This window comes from Astyanax mexicanus, chromosome 4 (assembly GCF_023375975.1).
Source record: "Astyanax mexicanus isolate ESR-SI-001 chromosome 4, AstMex3_surface, whole genome shotgun sequence".
NCBI classification, from domain to species: Eukaryota; Metazoa; Chordata; class Actinopteri; order Characiformes; family Acestrorhamphidae; genus Astyanax; species Astyanax mexicanus.
In genome coordinates, this window is record NC_064411.1 from 11,858,568 (window position 1) to 11,882,274 (window position 23,707).

Below are 23,707 nucleotides of genomic sequence, written 5' to 3' on the forward strand. Positions count from 1 at the left end.
TTCCAGTACATCTTCCACATCGCTGACACGGCGTTCTGCTTCATCAATGCGGGCTGTGTTAGCAGAAACATCTCCTCTCATTTCTGTTACCTTGCTCTCCAGTGATGTCAGCGAGGCTGTCATATCGGTCAAGTGACTGGTCATATTATCCAGCTTCGTCCCGAAGTCCGCACGAAGCGCTTTCAGCTCGTTTAAAACTTCGGCTATGTTAGCCATGTTGTCGTTGCTAATGCTAGCAGCCTTATTAGCTGGAGGACTCGTTGAAGTCGGTTTTGGCGTGTTTTTGCGTGCTCGTGTAAAAATATCACACTGCTTGGTCGCAGAGGGGTTTGACATGCTCAGACTCGAACAAATAGCGACGTTTGTCTGGAGTTTTTTCGTTGAAATTGTGCACGGTTCTGCGGAGCTCCCTCTCTAAGCTGCCATCTTCATCGCGGTCACGTGACACCCCCCCACAGGTGCACTTTTAACCCCTGTAACAGACACTCGTACACCCTTTTCTTTTTCTCTCTGTCAGTCGCACATACACAATTACAAAGTCAGACACACTCAGTCCCTGGAATAAGCACACATACACACGCATACCCTCTCACATTATTGGCCACAGACTCCCTTCCCTCAAACTTATAGTTTATACTGCTATGTAGACCCCTTTTTATTTGTTTTCTTTTACCCCAGACAAGACACGAATAAGCAATGCACACAAGCAGTGGGTCGCTGCCCACCCGCGAGATACCGCTCCCGGTCCGCCTTCGATTATACCTAAGGACCCCCATTCACACTTTTAAGCTACTCATTTATTTTAAACTAACACTCATGCGCTAATGAAGGCTTTCCATATGGTCCCAGTCACGCTTCTTAAAGCCCGCAACTTTCAACATGAAACGCCCAATATATTAACCAGATCTTTTGTCAATTATTTCTATCTGTATTCATAACAAATCATTAATCTATGGGAATACAGCCCCCTGCCTGGTAATGCACACCTGTTATCCAATGCTAGAATTGTCATCATTTACATCCGCATTAAGAACAAATCCTTACAACCACCGTATCATACCAGAACTATTATTTATACAACTAGTAGAAGTTCATAATAGTTACAGCGCCTACTAATAATACCAAATGTCTAGAGCAGCAACAGTATCTGCTTATATTATTATTATTATTATTATTATTATATATTTTTATTTATTAATTTATTGACTTTGTATTATATTTTATTTTATTTGTTTTTTATTCGTTTTTGTTATTTTCTGAACCTCATTTATGTACTTTTTATGATATTTTATTTTATTTGTTTTTTATTTGTTTTTGTTATTTTCTGAACCAATTCACGAGCGGATCAATCTCGAGGTAGGCTTACACCTAGCAGTTATCCGAACATCTCGTCAGAAGTCGGGGGGGCACGCCAGCTCCCAATCCGTAAAACCCAGGGAGGCCCAGCCTCTACCCTAAAACCCAGGGAGGCCCAGCCTCTACCCTAAAACCCGAGGAGGCCCAGCCTCTACTCTAAAACCCGAGGTACCCTAAAACCCAGGGAGGCCCAGCCTCTACCCTAAAACCCGAGGAGGCCCAGCCTCTACTCTAAAACCCGAGGTACCCTAAAACCCGAGGAGGCCCAGCCTCTACTCTCTTTTAAAATGCTCTGATTCGCTTCCTTCCCCACTCCGGACAGCAGCCCCGCAGCCGCTCCACTCAAATTTGAAATAGCCAATATGCAGAATTTGATTAAACCGGCTCTGCTTACCTGTGTTTTTAAGTTCGGCCGTGAGTGGATCAGTGCCGGATGCTGTCCTTCGTCAGACTCGTTCAGAGGTCGGGGTCACCAAATTGTTGTAGAAAAGAAAATGAAAAGTGGGTCAACACCCACCTCTCGACCGGGGTACAACTCCCCTGTGTGTTCGTTTGATAGAGAGAGTCAGACAGGTGGAGTGAAGTTGAAAGCAAACCAAGTATTTATTACAAAGTACTGAATATTCAGGAGAACCAACACATGAAAGACCGTCTGACAGCCGTCCCAGCATAAGTTCTGACCCCCCCTCTAATCTGACTCCATGTTTATACCCAAAATGACGTGAAACCTGTTGATGAGGCATTGCTAAAATCATCTCAAGTTAATATGCATAATTTCACGTGTTAGTAATCCATTTCACGTGTCTGACCGGACCATCAGTGTTTGGCCTTGACTGTGTTCTTCCAGAATGAAACATCGTGGCACTATCTGTGTGTGTGCGTCACCCCCCGCTTTGAAGCAGAGGTTTTTTAGGGAGGCACTCACTCACCAAAAGGCTGCTTTGATCTAATAGCCTTTTTGTAGCAAATTAGCCCCGTACCAGTCGAATTGATGACCGTTAGTTAGGGTCATGCAGTAAAACAAAATACTTCAAGCCTGAGCTACATCTCATATGTTATATGTTAATGTGGGTTAATTTGTCATATAATAGAGTCTGTGTTAGTCACATGCCTGATCAAACAATGTTTTACTATATATGTAAAGAGTATATTGTGATTATTGGTTAATCTTCTATATAATTGCGTGTAAAATACACTGTGAGTAAAAATGATCAAATATAATGTGAGTATTGGTTAATGGATATACAATACAAGGTTTCACACAATAATTATGTAATTATAGATACTAAGATAAGTAATCATTATTGAAAGATATTTGTCAATACACTCAAGGTAAAATAAACAGTTACTCTTTAATTGTTATAACTAATAAAGTAAAGCTAGGTTAACTAGTTATAACTTATAAATTAAAGCTAGGTTACCTAGTTATAACTTATAAATTAAATCTAGGTTACCTAGTTATAACTTATAATTTAAAGCTAGGTTAACTAGTTATAACTTATAAATTAAAGCTAGGTTAGCTAGTTATTACTTATCAAAAGTGCTGCTAATGCTTTATAATTTTTTTAAAGAACTAATGTTTCCAGAATTATATATTTATATAGTTACATAATGTTCACCAGGCTTTTTAGAGTCGGGTTAGCAGCACTGGTCACCGGGCTTGGAGAGTCGGGCTAGCCCCAGCTAGCTAGCATTAGCGAGCTAAGCTAATGATGGCTAAAACCTTAACACTCGATATTAGTGATGTACCCCTCTATACAGTTGCTGTATCCTTTTAACAAAACTGCTCTTGTTAATAAACATCCCTCTTCAACCCTTTTTTTCTAGATTGTTCGTGGTTAAATGTGGTAAGAGCTGAAGATATGTGCTCCACACCATTGTTGAGTGTGGACTTACTTCTACCTCCTCCCATCACAGGCTCACTTTCAATTAGAAATGGCAGCCGTGTGAAAAGAGCCTATAGGCCTTTTTAGTTGTGCCATTTTGAAGTCGTGACATTGTTTATTTCCATATTTGGGGTTCCATGTCTGAACTGTTTTTGTAAATGGCAAAAATGAACGGGCTTTTCAAAAACTCACCTCTATCACATTTTGTGCTAAATTCACGTTTAGGATTCTGCACGTTTAAATCTGTGCACATTTTCCTTCTGAACATCAATGGATCCTCTGAATTACGAGATCGTTTAAGTGTCGTAATTAGAATATTGCTAGTGTTAAGCTAATGCTACAGCGCACTGAACTGACCTCACAGCACAGAATGTGAGGGGACTATCAGAGATATGACACTGGCTGTACGGTCAGATCACGATTTGGATTATTCTTCTTGTTCACAGAGGATCATTCAAAGTATCTAAATATCTTCAAATCAAATCAAAGTATTCAAACAGGTGAAAACTCTCTCAGTCTGGTGATGTTGAGCAGTGTAGTCTGTGTTATGCTGTCCGTACAACTACATGACTACAGCTCTTTTAACAGACTAAAGTCTGACTCTTCCCATCTGAAGACAAATCAGACTTTTTACACAAATACTTTTTTTTTCTCACAGGCTTTTTACACACAGGCTTTTTACTTTGTTCTGAAGAGGGAGAACATAACATGATCTCATTTGTAGAAAGTAAAAACATGAGAGAGGGTTCACTGCTTTTAATATTACATGCTCAGAAAAAAGAAAAACACTATATGTGAAATGTTAAAGTTATTATTCACTAAACGTATAGCTACATTTCCACAACAACTGATAAGAAGTGATGATATTTAAGGTGGAATGGAAACTTCAGGGAAAATGTTAATTCATAAGCTAGAGTGAGCTGATGGACAATGACTAAAAACAAGATACATTTTGTTCAGATAGCTGGTTGATAAAATTGTGGGTAACATTAGCTTCTGTAAAACTGCAGCAGGTCTTGGAGCTGCTGCTCTGAATCTGCTGGTGTAGAGCTTATGCTGCTCTCTGGCTCTGCTGATGAATTGGGCTTTAAACCGATGCTGTGATATGCCACTGTGTCCACTATATTGACTTAGTAAACAAATCAGTTAAGCCATTGATGTGGAGCTGTTTCTCTGGGTAAAAATCACAATAACATTTACATTTCTCACCAAATTTTCATTTGTGTTTTTTATATTTAAAGGATTTTGATCTACATATACCAAAAAAAAAAAAAAACATGTCTTGAACTCAGGAGTGCCCATCACTGTTAGCCTGAACCTAATGTGGTGGAAAATAATGAACTGTTATCAGGAGTTGTAAAAAAAAAATCAGGTTTGGTTAATATGTATGGGAAATTAGTGTAAAGGAAAAGGCTTTGGACAGCATTGGTCACGTGATCAATGTAGAACGAATCAAGCATCGGCACTGTGATTCAATGTAATGCGTGTTGTTTTTTCGGCACATGTGTTACGACCTGGTCTAGGTCAGCCCGTAACATAGAAAAAAGAGGCCCCCATGCCCTCCTGGTTCCCCAACCACACATACTCCTGTTAGTCAAAATGTTTAGTTTATTTAACAAATTGTAAAGAATACAAGGCTTAGGTCAAAGGGGAGGCAACAATTAGGGATGAAATAAAAAATAATAAACAAAACAAAACTAATTTAAAGATTAAGAAAACTAACTTACCTAACGAAGAAAAGAAAATGAAATACAAATCTCAAACCTAACTCCCTAATTAAACAAACCAAGAGAAAGCATAGAAAAATAAACTCTTTCTCCCACTGGGAGAACTTGTAAGAATAAACTTATTTTCTCCCCACAGAGAGACCAGACCAAAGAACCAAAGAACATGATTTTACCATCAGCTTAGTTCTAACACTTTAACCGGCTACAAACTTTGCATAGACCATGCAGCAGGGAACCAGGAACACACAGGAGCCATGTTGGAAGCCAAGCACCACCCTCGCACTTCCTGTTCCTGTTCCCTTTTATGGTTGGTTCCCCCTCGTGGTGACCAACCAGTTTGGTTAAATGACATCACGCAGTAACCTGCAGTAGGAAGGCACACTCAAACAGAAAAAAAAAAAACAATAATCAGCAATTATGACCTATAGGGTTGTAACACATGCCTCAAAGCTTAAGATTTAGGGGTAACATCACTATTTATTTCTTTATTTATTTCTTTAAGTTCTCAGTTTCTAGTGAGACCAGAACAGAATCAAGACTGTCTGAACAGTGGGCAGTCCTTATAAAGGCACTAAACAGGTGGCTAGAGGACCACCAGCACCCCCCATTTTATGGTAATATGAAGATGTCCCAGTAGTTTTGTCTGTATAGTGTAACTGATTTAGGCAGTTCTCTTCAGTTTATTGACCTGCTTTTTATTATTCAATGGCATTTTTCTTTGTGTTTTTCAGAAATGAAAATGTTCTCCTAAAATTCATCACCAACAAACAGGATATTTATCAAAGAGCAATGTTAAACTGCTGAAAGAGGTGAAGCACAAGCTGTCCTGAAGAATCTCCAGAACACGCAGAAATTGTTTGATACATTTAACAGACAAATAAAGCCAAGTCCCGACATGGAGAAACATCAGCACTCTGTCAAGAGTTTTACTAAACCGAGTGAACTCAAAAAACACCAGCGCATTCACACAGGAGAGAAACCGTATCACTGCTCAGACTGTGGAAAGAGTTTTACTCTACAGAGTCATTTCAAAACACACCAGCACATTCACACAGGAGAGAAACTGTATCACTGCTCAGACTGTGGAAAGAGATTTACTCAACAGAGTAATCTAAAAAAACACCAACGCATTCACACAGGAGAGAAACCGTATCACTGCTCAGACTGTGGGAAGAGTTTTAATCAAGGCAGTCATCTCCAAATACACCAGCGCATTCACACAGGAGAAAAAACATATCACTGCTCAGACTGTGGGAAGAGATTTATTGAACAGAGTACTCTCAAACGACACCAGCGCATTCACACAGGAGAGAAACCGTATTACTGCACAGACTGTGGGAAGAGTTTTAATAGACTGGGGACTCTAAAACTGCATCAGCGCATTCACACAGGAGAGAAACCGTATCACTGCTCCGAGTGTGGTATGAGTTTTACTCAACAGAGTAATCTCAAAAAACACCAGCGCATTCACACAGGAGAGAAACCGTATTACTGCTCAGACTGTGGTATGAGTTTTACTCAACAGATTCAACTAAAACTGCATCAGCGCATTCACACAGGAGAGAAACCGTATTACTGCTCAGACTGTGGGAAAAGTTTTAATCAACAGAGTACTTTCCAAATACATCAGCGCATTCACACAGGAGAGAAACCGTATTACTGCTCAGACTGTGGGAGGAATTTTAATCATCAGAGTAATCTCAAAAAACACCAGCGCATTCACACAGGAGAGAAACCGCATCATTGCTCAGACTGTGGGAAGAGTTTTACTACACAGAGTAAACTCAAAAATCACCAGCGCATTCACACAGGAGAGAAACCGTATTACTGCTCAGACTGTGGGAAGAGTTTTACTACACAGAGTAAACTCAAAAATCACCAGCGCATTCACACAGGAGAAAAACCGTATCACTGCTCAGACTGTGGGAAGAGTTTTAATCAACAGAGTCATTTCAAAACACACCAGCGCATTCACACAGGAGAGAAACCGTATCACTGCTCAGACTGTGGGAAGAGTTTCACTACACAGAGTAATCTCAAACGACACCAGCAAATTCACACAGGAGAGAAAACTATGGCACATTTGTCCCACAGCAATTAAAAGTGCAAATCGTAAATCTTTCAGACAGAACACCTTATCCTACACAAATGTTTCACTCTGTCACTTGGGACATGTCCACCAAAAACAAACATGAACTAAATTTAATCATGGATTTTACAGGTTCAGCAAAATGAATCTTATCCAGGGATGATGTTTATTGAATTCCATGTTGTGTTTTCTCGTATGTTTAATATTCCAGGACATTCTTTGTGAGACAGAGTTCAGTTCTGAAGAAGGAGAGGTATTTTGGGTTTGAGTGATGGACACTGAGAGCTCCCAAAAGTGAGACCCAGAGCCACAGAGAGACGACACTGTGCCGGGTACTGCCGTGTTGACTGGAGGAGCATCCAGACCCCGCAGAGAGGCCAACAAAATCCTTTCCAGAGGTTAAATAAAACGGTCAGCCGTAGTTCCCATACTGAAATCAACCCCCTCCAGGCTTGTGTAGCGCAGTGAGGTTGTGGGCTCATTCACTCCCTCTGATGGTGTTCTCATTTGTCTATGGTTCAGTCCGATTAAAAATCTGTTACCATAGAAGGATATAGATGGATATTTGGTTGTTGTATTACTCAAGTTTTATGCTCGCTTATCTTTTTCTTATTGAATATTATATCTTGCTTAAGGTTTTTTAATCTACAAATTTACTAAGAATATCCAAATCAAGTAGTTTTTTAATTGTTTTTATCTACTACAAACTATTATCTTTGTATTGCTTCACCTCTATATTTACTCATCTGTGTGTTTTAATAAATGGCTTTTATATTGCAGATCTGTAATCTCATTGTGTTTTCTCAACATATGTTTGACATGAAACCTATTGGCCTGAAATTGTCTTATGTTGTTATTTGTTAAATACTCAAAGGCACCCAACTGAGAAATCCAGTGTGAAATGCATTTGTGTTGAAGTGAAACATAATAGTCACTTTCAGATTGAAATTCAGAGATATATTTTTTAATGGTTCAGGCTTAAAAGGGTTAAATATACAATTACTTCCAAAGGTAGAGTAACATGTGTTTAACTTGTATTCATATGTTTATAAAGTTTTTTTTTTTTATTGTGAATGCTTGTGGGTTGTGTTGTTTCATTTTTTTGAAAAGCATAGTCATTCACCAACTACACTTAATTACCAAATTCTACATTTGAGATATTGACCATTATTATTAGTAGCTAGCCTTGCTGAATATCCAAGCACAGCATTTGCAATTTTACTGACCAAATGAATGAAAAGATGGCAGTGGAAAAAAAGATGAATGAAAAGATGGCGGCGCGCAGTAGTGCAGCGGCCTCTCACGCTCCTAGCGAACACCCTATTTTGAGCTGTTTTTATGCCGGTTCTGAACCCAACTTCACGTGCCCCACGCGTGAGAGTTATAGCAGAACTGAACTTTTGAGGATTAAGGACAGTTTGGTCAGTAAAACAGCAACTATGGACAATAATACATGAGCTTCACTGGAAAGACTACAGCTCCTCCGTGCTCTCTGACCACATGTCTATCATGCTGGTCCCCACATACCATCCCCCGCTGCGACGCTCCAAACCCACACAAAACACCATTACTGTGTGGCCCAGTGACGGAGACACTGTGCTGCAGGACTGCTTCGACTGCACAGACTAGAGTTTATCTCCTCTAGAGACAGGTTGTTGGTTCTGCACCAGTCTATCAGCCACTGCACCTCCTCTCTGAATGTCTGACTCGTCGTTCTTGCTGACGAGGCCAACTACAGTTGTGTCATCAGCGAACTTGACGATGTGGTTCGAGCTGTAGTATGCAGTACAGTCATGAGTCAGCAGAGTGAACAGCAGTGGGCTAAGCACACAGCCCTGGGGGGCGCAGGTGCTGTTTCCAATCCTGACTGATTGTGGTTTCTCAGTCAGGAAGTCCAAAACCCATTTACAGAGAGAGGAGCTCAGGCCCAGCAAGCTCAGTTTTCCAATCAGGTGCTGAGGGATGATGGTGTTGAATGCTGAACTGAAGTCGATGAACAGCAATCGAACATAGCAGTCTTTGTTGTCCAGGTGGGTGAGAGCCAGGTGGAGCGCAGTAGACATGGCATCATCTGTTGATCTGTTCGAACGATGCGCAAACTGCAGAGGGTCCAGTGAGAAGGTCATTGAAACTGGACAACAAGCTGTTAACTGGAGTCTCCAGACGTAATCATATTGATCAATTCTGTCCAATCACATGTCAATTGCATAAATGTATAACTGCTTGGATAAAGTCTGAAGGGTTCTCTCTCTTCCTTGACTGGCTTTAGTTTATTTCTCTCTTTTTCTCTTTCTCTCTCTCTCTTTCTTTCTCTCTGGGTTGTGAATGTGTTGATCTATCAAGATTTTAATACAATATGTGTTGACTCTATGAAATACTTTGTCTTTTCTATTATATATCCATTGGCGTAGGAACCGGGGGGATGGGGGGGGGACATGTCTCACCCAATATTAGAAACAGGTGGTTTTGTCCCCCCCAAAAACGATATCGTTTCACTCAGATCAGCTGTACTTTTTATGAGGAGACAGACCGGACCAATCACAGAGCCGGTTCAGGTATTAAGTCCCGCCTCTCAGTAGAAACAGCCAATCAGCTTGCTGGTTTTGCGGCACGTGGCGGCAGTGTGCTGTTGGGGAAGCCCCTCCCCCTCACTGTGAGATTTAGCAGCGAGATCGGGACATGCAGCCGCTTCAGCTGATCTTAAAACAGATCTGGATATACAGAGATTTTTCTAAAAGAAAGGTAACAGTAGGCTAACCACTTCAACTGTGATGATATGTTTCTGATAGCTGGTTAAAAACACACGTCTTTGAATCAGCACACAGATCAAAACCCACTGTGATTAATAAACTGCAGCTGTGTTAGTGAGTTACTTAAACTTTGGAATTAGCTAGATTGGGAGTCAAGGTTAAAGAAAAAAACAGCTATATATGTAATGTTCAACTTGACCTGTACCTGATCAGATAATCACTATTTCACTATTAATTTAGGATTACAGGACTTACTCTAAGCTATAATGAACGAAAATACATTTAGCTAACTAGTTATCTAGAAGCTGGATGTAGTGGATAGCCAGAATGTAGTACAGTACTTTATGTTAGTAGTTTAACGCAGTTTCTTAACCCTGAGCACTGCCCTTAAAATTAAATTGTGTGTTTTCCAGCGGATTAAACTGATCAGCTAATAAACATTTCTTTATTGAGTTTACCTGTTCAAATCCCTTAGCTCCCTCTAGACCCTAAATCAATCATTATGTATATCCAGCAGTGTATTAGACACATCATACCACCACTTACTTTATTAAATGCCTTTAAAGCAGAGGAAGCTCTAGAATATGCAGAACAGTGTTAATATGCAGTAGAATATGTAAGAACAGGGCTGTAACCTGACTTCTGTTCATTTGTAGTTCACAGTAAGACCACATGTCCTGACGTTTATAAAAATCTCTATGAAACGTAAAGTTACATTCTTTTACATAAAAGGACAACATCTTAAGAAGAGCTCTTAGTAGAAAAAAAAAGCGCACGAGAAAATGTAAATATATGACAGAATTATAATGCCAATTCATAGTAATAAGAATAATAATAAAAAACAATAAACAAATCTATTATTATAAATATTAGGTGATAACTGATCATTTTTGTCATATGTATATAATTCAGACATTGTATGCATAATTTTTAACAGTAACTGTAACGTGGAGTAACATGTTTAGGTTGTAAAATCACCTCATAATAATAATGTACTTTTAATTAGTCATTAATTAGTAATTTCCACAAATGTTGTTCTAGGAAACTGTAGGGTGGGCTTGGGTTCATATTGGCAAATGTGTCCCCCCCAATATCAAGCCTGCTCCTACGCCCTTGAGATTCTTAAATGTCTTTCACCTGTTATCAATGTTGAGCAGAGGCTGTTAAACATGATCAGTGCCTAAAACAGGCACATTTATTGAAGATTGTAGAATATTCATCAAGTGAGTTTAGGCAAGTGAGAATTAGGCAAAAGATCTCATTTTGTTAAAATCTGCAGGACATCAAAAAGGTAATTGCAACGAAAATGTAAATGAAATTTAGATTTTAAAAAATGTCTACTGGAATCAATGTCACAATAGGTACTCTTACAACGTCACTGACCTTTCCATAGTAATTATTAGTAAGTGCTATTTGTTGAGTTGTAGAGAAGCAAGGAGCAATCAGAGAATCTCTATAGAGGAAAAAACTCCGTTCAGGATCTGCTCTGAATCTCAAGCCACTCGACAGAGTCTGAAATGTATAAAAACAAACATTTTTTATTCTAAAAAGTATAAAACATTAATAATGTTAAAAAAACAACATAAAAATAAATGTTTGATACATTATAGAATGAAAATTTTATTAATTTCCCCAAAACAGAACAACTAGAACTGTTTCATCACTGCAGAGATAATTATTAAAGCTTATAAACTGCAGTTTTAATCATTTTAAACAAGCTCTGTGTGTAACTCCAGCATCAGTAGCAGTAATGCTATTAAATCTACTGAATAAAAACATTAGTTTTAGAAATATAGAGGTATGTTTTCTTTCTTATTTTAGTGGAAATTTCATATAGAACATACATTTCAAGTGTATGTATTTATTTCTAAAATATATGTGAGCAAATGTGTCTTTTTTCCTGAGCTTAACTGGGAAAATAGAATAAATTCACAGTCTCCAAAAAGCCATGCTCTTTCTGATTAGTTAAACATTTACTTAGTCTATTTTAACTCATTATAATCTGTCCCAGAGCTTTTGGTGAGCTGCATGCCCACACTGATCACAGTAAAGTGGAGCTTTCTGCATGTTAACTATTTCAGTATAAAGAAATATCAGTTCTTTTACCAGACAATAAATTTCACACTTTAATTCTGTTTTCTATTTTTGTCAATCCATTCTAATATTCTTATTTGAGTTTATTGTAAAATCATTCGTTTATTCTTATTTTTCAGACTAGCTTCACGTAATCTTGGAGTAAAGTGTGAAAATCTGGAATCTGTTTTTAAACCTGGAAATCTCCCCCCTGAAAGAGCTGGACCTCAGTAACAATGACCTGCAGGACTCAGGAGTGGGGCTGCTCTCTGCTGGACTGAAGAGTTCACAGTGTAAACTGCAGATTCTCAGGTCAGTGTTTCAGGTTATCACAGACCAAAATAACAAACAAGACAACAAATTAAAACACAATTAACTTAAGAAACTAGCTTACACAGAAGAATGTGCAAGGCTGGTCTCCGCAGGATATTTTTTCCAGGTTGGCAAAAGGGAGGAGCCCAAAAATCTTTCCCTGCTCAGACTTTTCCATGCCTTTTAATTTGTCATGGTACTGCATCTACAGAATAAATACAAAAGAAAACTGCATAATCAGGCCCAAGAAGAAATAACAACACCAGGCATTCTAACATGAAGTAATACCTGTATTTAAGGGTTAATGTCAGTGGGGTTTTTTTTCCACAGTAATTGTCCTTTCTTTTATCCATGCCTGTCTGATCCTAATAAAATCACAATTGACTTATTGGCACCCCTGAATTTACAATATGTACTCTCAACAGTCATTGTGAATGTAATGAGTAGGGATTTAAGAAGTAGTATAATACAGAGAGATGAAAATTGTGAAATATTAAAGGTGTCAACATTATTATTTTTTACGCAAATTACACCACCAAGTTTGACCCCAACTTCCACTGTAATTTGCCCCACCCCCATCCATTGTTTTCTGGCTGAATGACAAGAACACTCCAACACAGACAAGACAGTAACAGAGAAGACTGGTGTACGGTGTCCAGTTGTAACGCTCCGGAGCCAGTCTCAGTTCAGACTATAGAAAGCGGACCTGCTCTCTCCTGGATTGAAGAGTTCACACTGTAAACTGCAGATTCTCAGGTCAGTGTTTCTGTGATTTTTAATTTGAAATTTTAAGGGCTGTCAAGAAGGACAGCTTTAACCAACACATCCAATCTCATCACATTGATTGGACTCCAGGTTGGCTGACTCCTGGCTCCAATTAGCTCTTAGAAAAGTCATAAGGGTTCACATACCACCCTTCACTGTGAATGTTTACATGTTGTATATAATAAAACCATTCAAACATATTTTTGTGTGTATTAGACTGTGTTTGTCTATTGTTGTGACAGATGAAGACATTTAATGACCAATTCATGCAGAAATCCAAGTAATCCCAAAGGGTTCACATTGATCCTCAGCAGACTATAACAAGTATCATGGCTATGGGGAACCTGGCATTCCAGCAGCTGGAGAAAGGAAACCTGATCTTCTATGAGGAAGATCTTAAAGAGAGTGGCACTGATATTAGAGAAGTGTCAGTGTACTCAGGAATGTGTACCCAGATCTTCAGAGAGGAACTTGAGCTGCACCTGAGGAAGGTCTTCAGCTTTGTACATCTGAGCGTTCAGGTGTTTCTTGCTGCTTTATATGCATTTTTCAACAGAAAAAATCCAAAAGAACAATCCACTGAACAACAAACAAGTAGGGCTGTCCCTAACGATTATTTTTTAAACGATTATTCTAACGATTATTTTTTCGATTAGTCGACTAATCTATTTATTGAGAAACATATTTAAATAATTATTATTTTACGTTTTAAAGCAAACGATAAATTACTATATTTATATATAATAACAACAACAACACAAGCCTACTAAACCAAACCCCACACTTATAATCACTTACATGTACAACACGTTGTTTAGATCTATAACACTAAAAATGTATAAGCTCCCATACACCACAACCGTGTGTTGCACTGTTTTCTGTGACCGCTAGATTTTGTGACCACTGGCAAGTAGTTCTCAGCAGACCGGTGCACTGGCCGATTCGAAACGTGTTCGTTTCTAATGTTTACCCCGACTGGCCAAAACGGTTAAGTTTAGGGTTGAGGGTAAGGTGTAGGTATAGAAAGCTTCCGTTTTGCCAATGAACGCTCATAACCGTGAGCACTGGTCACAAAATTCCGACGGTGACAGAAAATGGTGTAACACCGCAGCGCCGACGGCGCTAGCTAAAATAACTTAAGGCAGCTAGCTTAGCTAAACACCTGAACTTATGAATAATGCTACTGTTTCTGGAAACTGTGAAATGCCATGCACAAATATAAACCAAAAATGTATAATTTCTGCCTGTGGCAGGTTTAAAACCTTTGGTAGACAGCCTTAAGTCTTTTTAAGGACACCCGCGGAGACCCTGATGTAAACGGTAACTTACTGTGTGACCCTGTTGACATAGTGCTCCTGGATGTTTGCCTGTCAAGTGCTCCTTTTGCACATATGGCAGAGGACCACATTGTTGCCCTTTTGCGTGAAATGCTTCCAAACTTTAGATGCCCGCTGGCGTTTTTTTGTAGCTGGAGATTGCTCTCCGGAGTCCATGCTCTCTAGAGCTTAGATTCTCTGGTCTGAACCCGACATGACCCGAGGCCCGACCTGAAATCCGACCCGGGCTCCAGAAAATAGTCCGAGATGTAGGCGTCTGTTTTTTAAATATATTTTTATTAAAAAAAAAATAACGAAAACTGAAAGTGAAACTAAACTTATTTATTTATAAGCGCTGTTTTCACTACCGCAGTTCTACAGCGGGGGTGTTGTGCTGATTCTGTCCGCGAAGCGGGAGTCAGATTCAGCAGAGAGTCGGATTCGGCACAAGCGCGGCGGCACCTCGCGGTCCACGGTGTCAGTTGTAAGCTCTCGCGCTAGCCGCAAAATACGACAGAAAACACTGAGGGAGCTGCAGAATTATGTATGGGACTAGAATATGAGCACGAGGAGATCAAAGAGAACCTTCACCTGTGAGTAGCTCTCACCAGAACAAGCAAATCTCTCTCTCTCTCTGTGTCTCTCTCTCTCTCTCTCTCTCTCGCACGTGAACTCCTCCGCGTTTGACCTGCAGCACTGTGTTTAGCTGTTCTTAAAAATCATTTTAATTAAATAATAGTTCTATGCCTCTATGTTACAGTGTAATTTAACATAATTCTGATCATATTTCGCTCATTCAAACAGCCCGAAAACAGCCAGTCGGAATTTTTGGGACCGATCTAACCTCTAATGCTCTCCACAGGCGCCGCCATGTTTACGACGCGCCGACGCACGTTATGCAAATCGATGTATTTTCGTAATCGATGACGTCGATTATGTCGACGCGTCGCCCCAGCCCTACAAACAAGTAAACTCTTCAAGTTTTTCAGCGGACCTGCTCTCTCCTGGATTGAAGAGTTCACACTGTGAACTGCAGATTCTCAGGTCATTGTTTCTGTGATTTTTAATTTGAAATTGTAAGGGCTGTCAACATTAAATTGTTAACACACGCTGTTAATTTGGAATCAGAAACAAGTTACTATTTTTTCAAGTTTTTTTTTTTTTTTTTACGGCGCCAAGTTTGACCCTAAGTTTTGCTGTAATCTGCCCTGCATCTGCCCAACATGCAGATTTTTTTCTGGATGAATGACTAAAATGCTCCAATCCAGTATACAGCTGTAACGCTCTGGTTCCGCACCCTGCGTGGTGCCGATAATCTAGGCTAAGTTGCTAATAAGCTATACAGATAACCGAATTGTAATTTCAATTACCGTTACTACCGAAGCGTATTGCTGCCACTTATGAGAAAATAAATATCTTAAACATGTCGTAATATCGAGTTCATATTTCTTTGGCTTTTATGTGTTTTCATAAGAGGCTTGTGACGTGTTTCTTGAGCAGGACACTTTAAATTGACAACCATATGCAAATCTTCAGCATATGTTTTGAAATTCAAATTTTTTTCCATCATTATATACTGTTAAAAGTGACTATATGGGAAGCTTAAAACCTTAGTTTTGCTGATTTCACTATAATATGCACAAGAAACAGTGTCTGATTGCTCCAAGTTGTAATGTAAATCAAATAAACATCTTAAAACATTTTATTGTTATTATTTTAGACCAGGTTTTCTCATTTTATGTAGTGTTATATCTAAAAGAGCACTTTTAAATAAGTTATTTAAAGAAGGCGAGACATACATCGTTAAAAATGCTTCTATTAAGGAAGAACCGCCTTAACCGCCAAAAATGCTTCTTGCACAGGGTTCAGGTTTCTTCCACCTGCACTGAGTGTGTCTGAGGACTGAGGTCAAGCTGGACATGGAGACCATTTACCCACCAACAGAGGTCACTGCCCTGTAAGATGCAAAGCTTTTCACTGGGAAAAACAAACGTAATAAAAAATAAATAAAAAAATAATAACAACAATATCACGTGGTGCTCCGGGATTTGAACCCCCGCGAGCCATGAAAAGGGACTGAATGCGCCGGATAATCTCACTGTGCCACCATGGCATGTGTGGCTGTGGCAGCCCTTAGAACAGAGTAGGACAAGTAGGTGGGAAATGAGAACAAAGAAAGTCCAAACAAACAAAATTTTGAGTAAACAGCCTACTGGGAAATAGTAAAGAGTGGTGGGGGTTTATACGAGGAAGAACGTCTCTGGTCCTGTATTTATTTTTATTTCTCTCTTTTATTTATTTATTTGTTTTTTCTCTCTCACTCAGAGAAGGGAGTGGAGAGGAAAAGACAGCAAGGAAAGAAAGATATAGGGTGGCTACAGACCACTGGAAAAAAAGGGGAAAGGCACAGAGGGCAACAGGCTTCTCTGGGAAGAGATAAACAGAAACACAGTTGACTGCTCTGGAGGAACAGGTCCAGCCTTCACTGTGTGTTCTTTTCTTTTCATTTCTTTTCTTTTCTTTTCTTTTCTTTTCTTTTCAACAAACTGGAGTGATCTCACTCTCAACATGAGGGTTAAGACTCTGGGCTGGGGTGCATATGAGCCCAGCTTTTAAAGCTTGCACACAGCTGTCACCAATCGACCCTGATTATTGCCAGAGGTGTAGCGTGGCCTCCCCCTAGTGGTCGGAGGGCCATGGTCTGGGCGAGTCCTCACATTAAGCCTAGTCTTGGACTACGCAGCATTTAGAATTAAGGTTTTTCTTTAAAATGAATATGTAGTCTAGGACTAGGTTTGATCCCTGTCTAAGCAGATAGGTCTTTTTACATTTTTAGTGTAAAATAAATATTCAGGTTATTTTGCTGAATCTTGTGACTGTAAAAAGGTAACATGTTTTGTGAGTGTTTTTTCTTTCTCTCTCTCTTTAGGTGAGCTCTATCTGAACCACTGTCTCTGGAGAGGACATCTCTCTGAGGGATGTCACCATTGAAGATGAGGGGTCTCTGTGGTCATTTCTCTCTGGATGGAGGCAGACACTCTTCCACCAAAGGACCTCCTGAAAAAGTTTGCAGGAGCTTCCTGTGAACAGGAGCCCACTGCTACTGCAATTCTCAAAAAAGAAGAGGGATCCTTGCTGGACATTTCTAAGAAGAATTAACAAAGCTGCGTCTTTGTTTTTCCTGTAACGGTTAACAGTTGTTCGGGTTATGTAACCAGTGCAGGAGATGCCACTGTGTTGTAAAAAAATTAAAACAATAGTTATTCAACGGTTCTTTAAATAAAACGTATATATATATATATATATATATATATATATATATATATATATATATATATATATATATATATATATATATATATATATATGGGCAGAAAGGGCAGGAAACATGCTGGACAGGACCCCAACCCATAACAGGCTCACTCTTTTATTATTGGTTCATTTTTTGAATATTTTTTTATTTAAAGCTTTGCTATGAGATGCCAGTTAATCCATGTTTACTGTTCTGGATGTTTACTGGATCCTTTGGTTTTTACCTCAATTTCCTAATATAAAGAGCTGAATCAACATCATAAATAACTCATGTCACTGTGTGTCCCTTAATTACTACATGAACTTATACATTAACACATGTACAAGACATGCTTACTTCATGTATATTCATAATGACAGATGATGTATTATGTGCATGAATTAATGATAAATCACTCATAAAATACTGCATAAATTCATGCCATTTTCACAACGAATTCGTTTAAAACTGATATTTGCAACACTGTGTATGTAATAATGCTAAAGTTGTACCAGATGGACTTCGCCCTCACTGTTATTGGTAAACTTCAAGTGATGCCCCAAGTTGTTTTTGTCATTCTATTAACAAATAAACTCTTAAACAATTCATTCTTTATTTTACAAATAATTAGTTTAATACTGAAATCTGCATATGAATTTCGAATATTTTACAGGTGTGAAGTACCCTTCTATACAGAAATCAGGATGGTCCATTGTGATGTCAGAGAGTGATTTTACAGGGAGTAGGTGTGAATGACCTCAATTTATGGAAAGCTTTCAGAATACATAAATAGTAAGACTTTAGACAAGGTGAGCAACAAACAAGATCTGCTGCAGTACAATCTCCTTTTCAAGAATCTGCAGGACATCAAGAAGGTAAATGCAAAGAAAATGTAACCATAATATTTTAAATGAAATTTAGATAAAAAATAATTCTACCAGAATCAATGTCACAACAGCACTGATCTTTCCATAGTAATTAGTAAGTGCTGTTTGTTGGAGTTGTACAGGAGCAATCAGAGAATCTCTATAGTGGAAAAAACTCACTTCAGAATCTGCTCTGAATCTCAAGCCACTCGACAGGGTCTGAAATGTCTAAAAACCTATAAAAAATTTTTTATTCTAAAAAGTATCAAACGTTTATAAATTATTTTAGCAAAATAATAATTTATAAACATTTGATACTTTATAGAATAAAAATTTTACTAATTGCCTCAAAACAGAACAACTATAACTGTTTCTTCACAGCAGAGATAATTATTAAAACTTTTTAAACTGCAGTTTTAATCATTTAAATGAGCTCTGTGTGTAACTCCAGCATCAGTAGCAGTAATGCTAGTAAATCTACTGAATAAAAAACATTAGTTTTAGAAAATAGAAATATAGGGGCATGTTTTCTTTCCTATTTTAGTGAAATACTTTGTTCTACTTTGTAAAATTAAAGGAAAACCCCAGAGAAGTAGTTATACAGTGTTTTAAATGAGAGTTTTAGCTGTTTAGCTCCATTCAGCTCCATGCATTGAGGACTCCCTCGCGGGCTCCCTCTAGCGGTGATGGGGTATAATGTGATGTAGCGGGGGAGGGGGCGGGGCTCTACATAACCCGGATAAGGCTGAGCTTCCGGGGTCTGTAGCTGGAGCGCCTGAGGAAGAGCAGGATCAGCTGAACTGCAGAAGGTATGGAGAAGTTTCTCTTTTTCTCTTTCTTGTTGGAGGTTGGTTGATGTGTTGTAACTGTAAAAAGGTCATTGTTTTGCTGTGATTCTATTTTGAACTACAATTCTCTGCACCAACAAGAGAACTGCGTTTTTTTTATTAATTATTCCTCCGCGGCCCCCAAAGGAGCTTGAATACAGCACAGGAGGTAAACAGAGCTGAGGAGCTCCGTGAAAAAGTGCTGTTTTAAGCAAATATAAGTTTTTTTGAGAAAATTACTGGAAAAATGAGCTCTTATATCAGTTCTAGTCACTCTTCTGTGCATTTTTAGCGGGTATTGAAATATATTTTACCTAATAATTAATTATTTCTGCCCCGGTCGGGTTATCAGCTCTGAGGTACAGCCGTTTCAGCGCCAAAACACTACATGTGACTGAGCCTGAAAATGTGTGTTCATGTGCTGTATTTACTTCTGTTTCATATTTTATAAATATATGTGCAGTTACAGATGCTTAATAGTCGGCTGGGATTATTTTTGTTGTGTATGTGCAGGTATGTTGTGGTTCTTTCTCAACGTTTTGTTCTGCTGAACCGACTACTATAGTTTAGATTTTCTGCCTCAACATGAGCCTAAACCCCAGCCTGAACTCCAGCCTGTCTGACCCGATGCATGAACTCGGGTTGGCGAGAATTCCCCCCGCTGTTCTCGGGCTCTCTCAGGTTCAGCAGAAGAAAATGTTCTGTGTTTTAATGTAATAAATCGCACTGTGATTTTTGTGCTGATCCACCAGTTACAGCTTATCTGCGCGTTTAAAGCATGAATTAATTGATGCGCTGCGAAGGTCAGGCAGAACGTGCGGGATTGAGTCGGTGATATGTAGGAGATGTATATGCAGTTGCAGACACTTAATAATCTGTTGGGTTATTTTTTGGTGTAAATGTGTAGAGAGAATAAAGGCAGGAGGAGAGAATAAGACCTGCCTCTCCGTCTGCTCTTTAACAAGCATACTAGAGCAGCAGACGAGCTGCTACATTAGGCTTGAGAAATATTTGGCATTATGAAGTAAAATGTATCAGAATAAGTGGATTTCTAAAAATGTGTCCACAATATCTGACATAAATTTGTTAAATGACTCTAAACAAGACATCACATATTTCTAAATTACCAATGTTTAAAAATGTAGTAGATCCTGTTAACTAAGTCGTGAGTTTTTAGGAATTTTAATGGTGAATAATGTCTAAACTTTTGTCATGTAATAACTAGTTGAAGCATTAATTAAAAAATTTGCAGTGTTTCTTACTGTTGTAAGCACAGTTGACTGATGTAAACTAATTGTTAATGTTACCTTTATTTAAAATATTTTGTTACATATACAGATATGCCTAACAACGTGAATTAAGTTTGAACAGAAGTAACATTATAAAGAAAAAATATTTATTTCAGCTGCTGACAGCATGTTTTATACTGTACTATTCCACAATAGTACAATTTAGTACTTATTTTATTATCTACATTATTTCATGCATTTATAAGTTAAAAAAAAAAAAGCTTTTATCAGTTTTAAACTCTGGCTGTATTCGGAATGGCATACTACTATACTGCATACTGCACTAGTATGTACTGCATACTACACACTGCCCAGTATGTAGTATTCGGTACTCCAACAATTTTGATTGTAGTACCCTACACGCTCCCGTGACACACCAGTCAATGCTCTGTCAGCACCCCCCCCTCCGCCCACCACAATATCATCGACAATCGCGTTGTTTCACTGTAAACATAGTCATCTGCCCATTGAGGAGACATCGTCCAACCCTAATTACTGTCATTGTTTAAGATGCATGAAATATTTTATAATTTAGTGTAAAGGAAAAGGCTTCGGACATCATTGGTCACATGATCAATGTAGAACGAATCAAGCTTCGGCACCGTGATTCAAACCACTGCATGTTGTTTTTTCGGCACACGTTTCTTTACTTCTTTCTTTCTTTAAGTTCTCAGTTTCTAGTGAGACCAGAACAGAATTAAGAGTGTCTGAACAGTGGGAAGTCCTTATAAAGGCACTAAACAGGTGGCTGGAAGACCACCAGCGCCCCCCTTTTTATGGAAATATGAAGATGTCCCAGTAGTTTTATCTGTATAGTTTAACTCAGAGACTGTAAAAAAAGATGGAAGCCGTGTCTCCGTTCCCATTCATTCAATGAAAATGAAGCCAAAATCTTCCGCCATGTTGGCGATCCTGACACCCGATTCTGCGCAATAGTGACCAGAGGAGGGAGAAAGACTGTGGATAGCAACCTACTCATTTGAATAACCCGGCCCCTGAGGGCTGCCTCGCGGTCACAGACTGCAGAGCGGGGCGGAGCGGAGCTGACGGTCTGTTATTGGTCCCGCCCATAAGCAGCCCTTTTACAATAACCACACCTTTTTTGAATAGAACTGAATAACGTTTTAAAAAACGAGTTCTGTGGGGATATAAAATTTTGACAATATAAGCAGAGGTTACTGTTGCATTTAAATAATGGAGGTAGAATAGGCTCTAAGCATCAGCAGTGACATATTTCCGCTTTGGTTTATACCGGCACTCTTACTTCCTGTTTGCATTTTTAGCAGCGAGTACTACAGGATATGTGGAGTTTATAGCGAACGCAAATGCAATATTATATCGGAAGGTAGCCTGTGCTCCTACATGGGGATCTGCCCTATTTTATCCCTATTCTGAAAGCAGCGTGAGATGCATGCTTTATGATGAATTTCACCAGATCAGCGCTCCAGCGCTCAGATAAATACATGGTGGACGGAGCCGGCACTGCCAGGGAGTGTCTCTACAAATGTAAGTAATTTTCTCCTGTATTCCACTCACCGCTGCATGTGTTTATCAGACTAGTATGTTTTAGACTCTTTTAAGTTGTTTTCCAGTGTTGTTTTTGCCTGTACGTTATGTAATGTAAGACCTGACCGGGTGAAGCTACCATTAGCTTATCGCGCTAATTTACCGGGTAAGCTAACACGCATCTAGCCGACTTACAGAGTACCAAACGCGGCTGCAGTGCTGAAGAAACCCCGCTAGGAAACTAAGATAACCCGGCCGTCCAGTATTACAAAACCTTTAACTGTTTTAAGTCACTGTTACGTATAAGTTATTTAATGTGTAAATAGTTTAACTGTTAGACTGAGTTACTGTGGATTAATGTGTAACTAAGTGATTTAATGTGTAAATAGTGGAATTAAGCGCTGTTAGCTCTGTTTCTAATTCAGATTATTTTGTTCACAGGGATGAACATGGGCCAGGAAAGATGAACTCCGGTCAGACCGGCTGGAGGCAGCGTTAGCTCCTTTTATGTAGAGTTTTTTTCTGTGAATTTAATAAAGTTTTTTTGCTTGTTGTGTTTTTAGTGTCATTATGCTTATTTTAGTATCACATCTCAACTAGTGGGTATGGGTAAATGTCACAATTATTTGCAAATAAAGAAGTTTATGAAACATGTTATGTTTCTTATTTATGCAACTAAAAGGTAAAACTGTGTGACATGTAGCTTAGTTTGTTAATTTAGTTTTGATGGCTTACATAAAATATTTGTTATATTATGGTTTCATTACTCATGCATTTCTGTAAAGCAGGTAATCAAAAATAAATTAAATATATAAATAAAACTGACCATACTCGGAGTATGAAGTGAGGGAAAGTGTATAATTAAAGTAAATCAGGAATATTAAAGTTAATCTGTAATATTTGGGTGAGTAAAAAAAATATCTGCCGTTGCTTTAAGATTTATCCTGAGGTAAGTGGTTAATAACTTTAGTTATTAGTAAACAGAGCTCACGAGCACAGCGCGCTAGACGTGATGCGGTATGCTGACTCCAGAGCGTGTCCCGAACGCGCTGCCTCATAATATCCTTTATGGGTGAAAATGCTGCCGAACAAGGGAGTCATTGCCTTTGAAGGCAATGACTACCTAGGCAGCTGTCTTCGGATTGGACCTCATCTTATATCTTAACAAAATGCAATAATGCAAACACTGTATGTAAAATGCTATTGTTTACAATGCACTTATAGCTAACCGGAAATGAAAATGCCGGTATAGATGAGGGCGGAAGTCTTACGTTAGGGGTGGGAATCGTTTACTATCTCACGATTCGATTCGATTCCGATTTTGGGGGCCACGATTCGATTCAAAATCGATTTTTGATTCAAAACGATTTGAATTATAAAAATTTCTGCTTCTGGCTTATGAATCTTATTGAAAAAAAACCCTCCATAATATACACTGGTCCTGGAGCAAGTAATGTGTTACAAAAACAATAAAATGTGCAGGAATGTGGGTCCTCAGTGACAGAGAAATCACTGGGATATCACAATGACGTTAATGAACAATAAATAAATAATAAATAACACTGCTTTATTACCAGGCTACTAGCGGTGGTGTGTAGGTGACGCTGCTGGGCTGATGTGATGATAGCAGTGAAGCGCTAAAGTTCAGGAGCA

General features: G+C 38.8%; 1 protein-coding gene and 1 pseudogene across 1 annotated transcript in view; both read left to right on the top strand.

The window, feature by feature from the left end:
- The window catches only part of LOC111189931 (zinc finger protein 850-like), a 58,891-nt pseudogene that overhangs the window by 28,808 nt on the left and 6,376 nt on the right, over positions 1–23,707 (top strand).
- Positions 1–23,707, top strand: part of LOC125801375 (zinc finger protein 239-like) — a 309,264-nt gene that overhangs the window by 28,776 nt on the left and 256,781 nt on the right. The window lies entirely within an intron of this gene.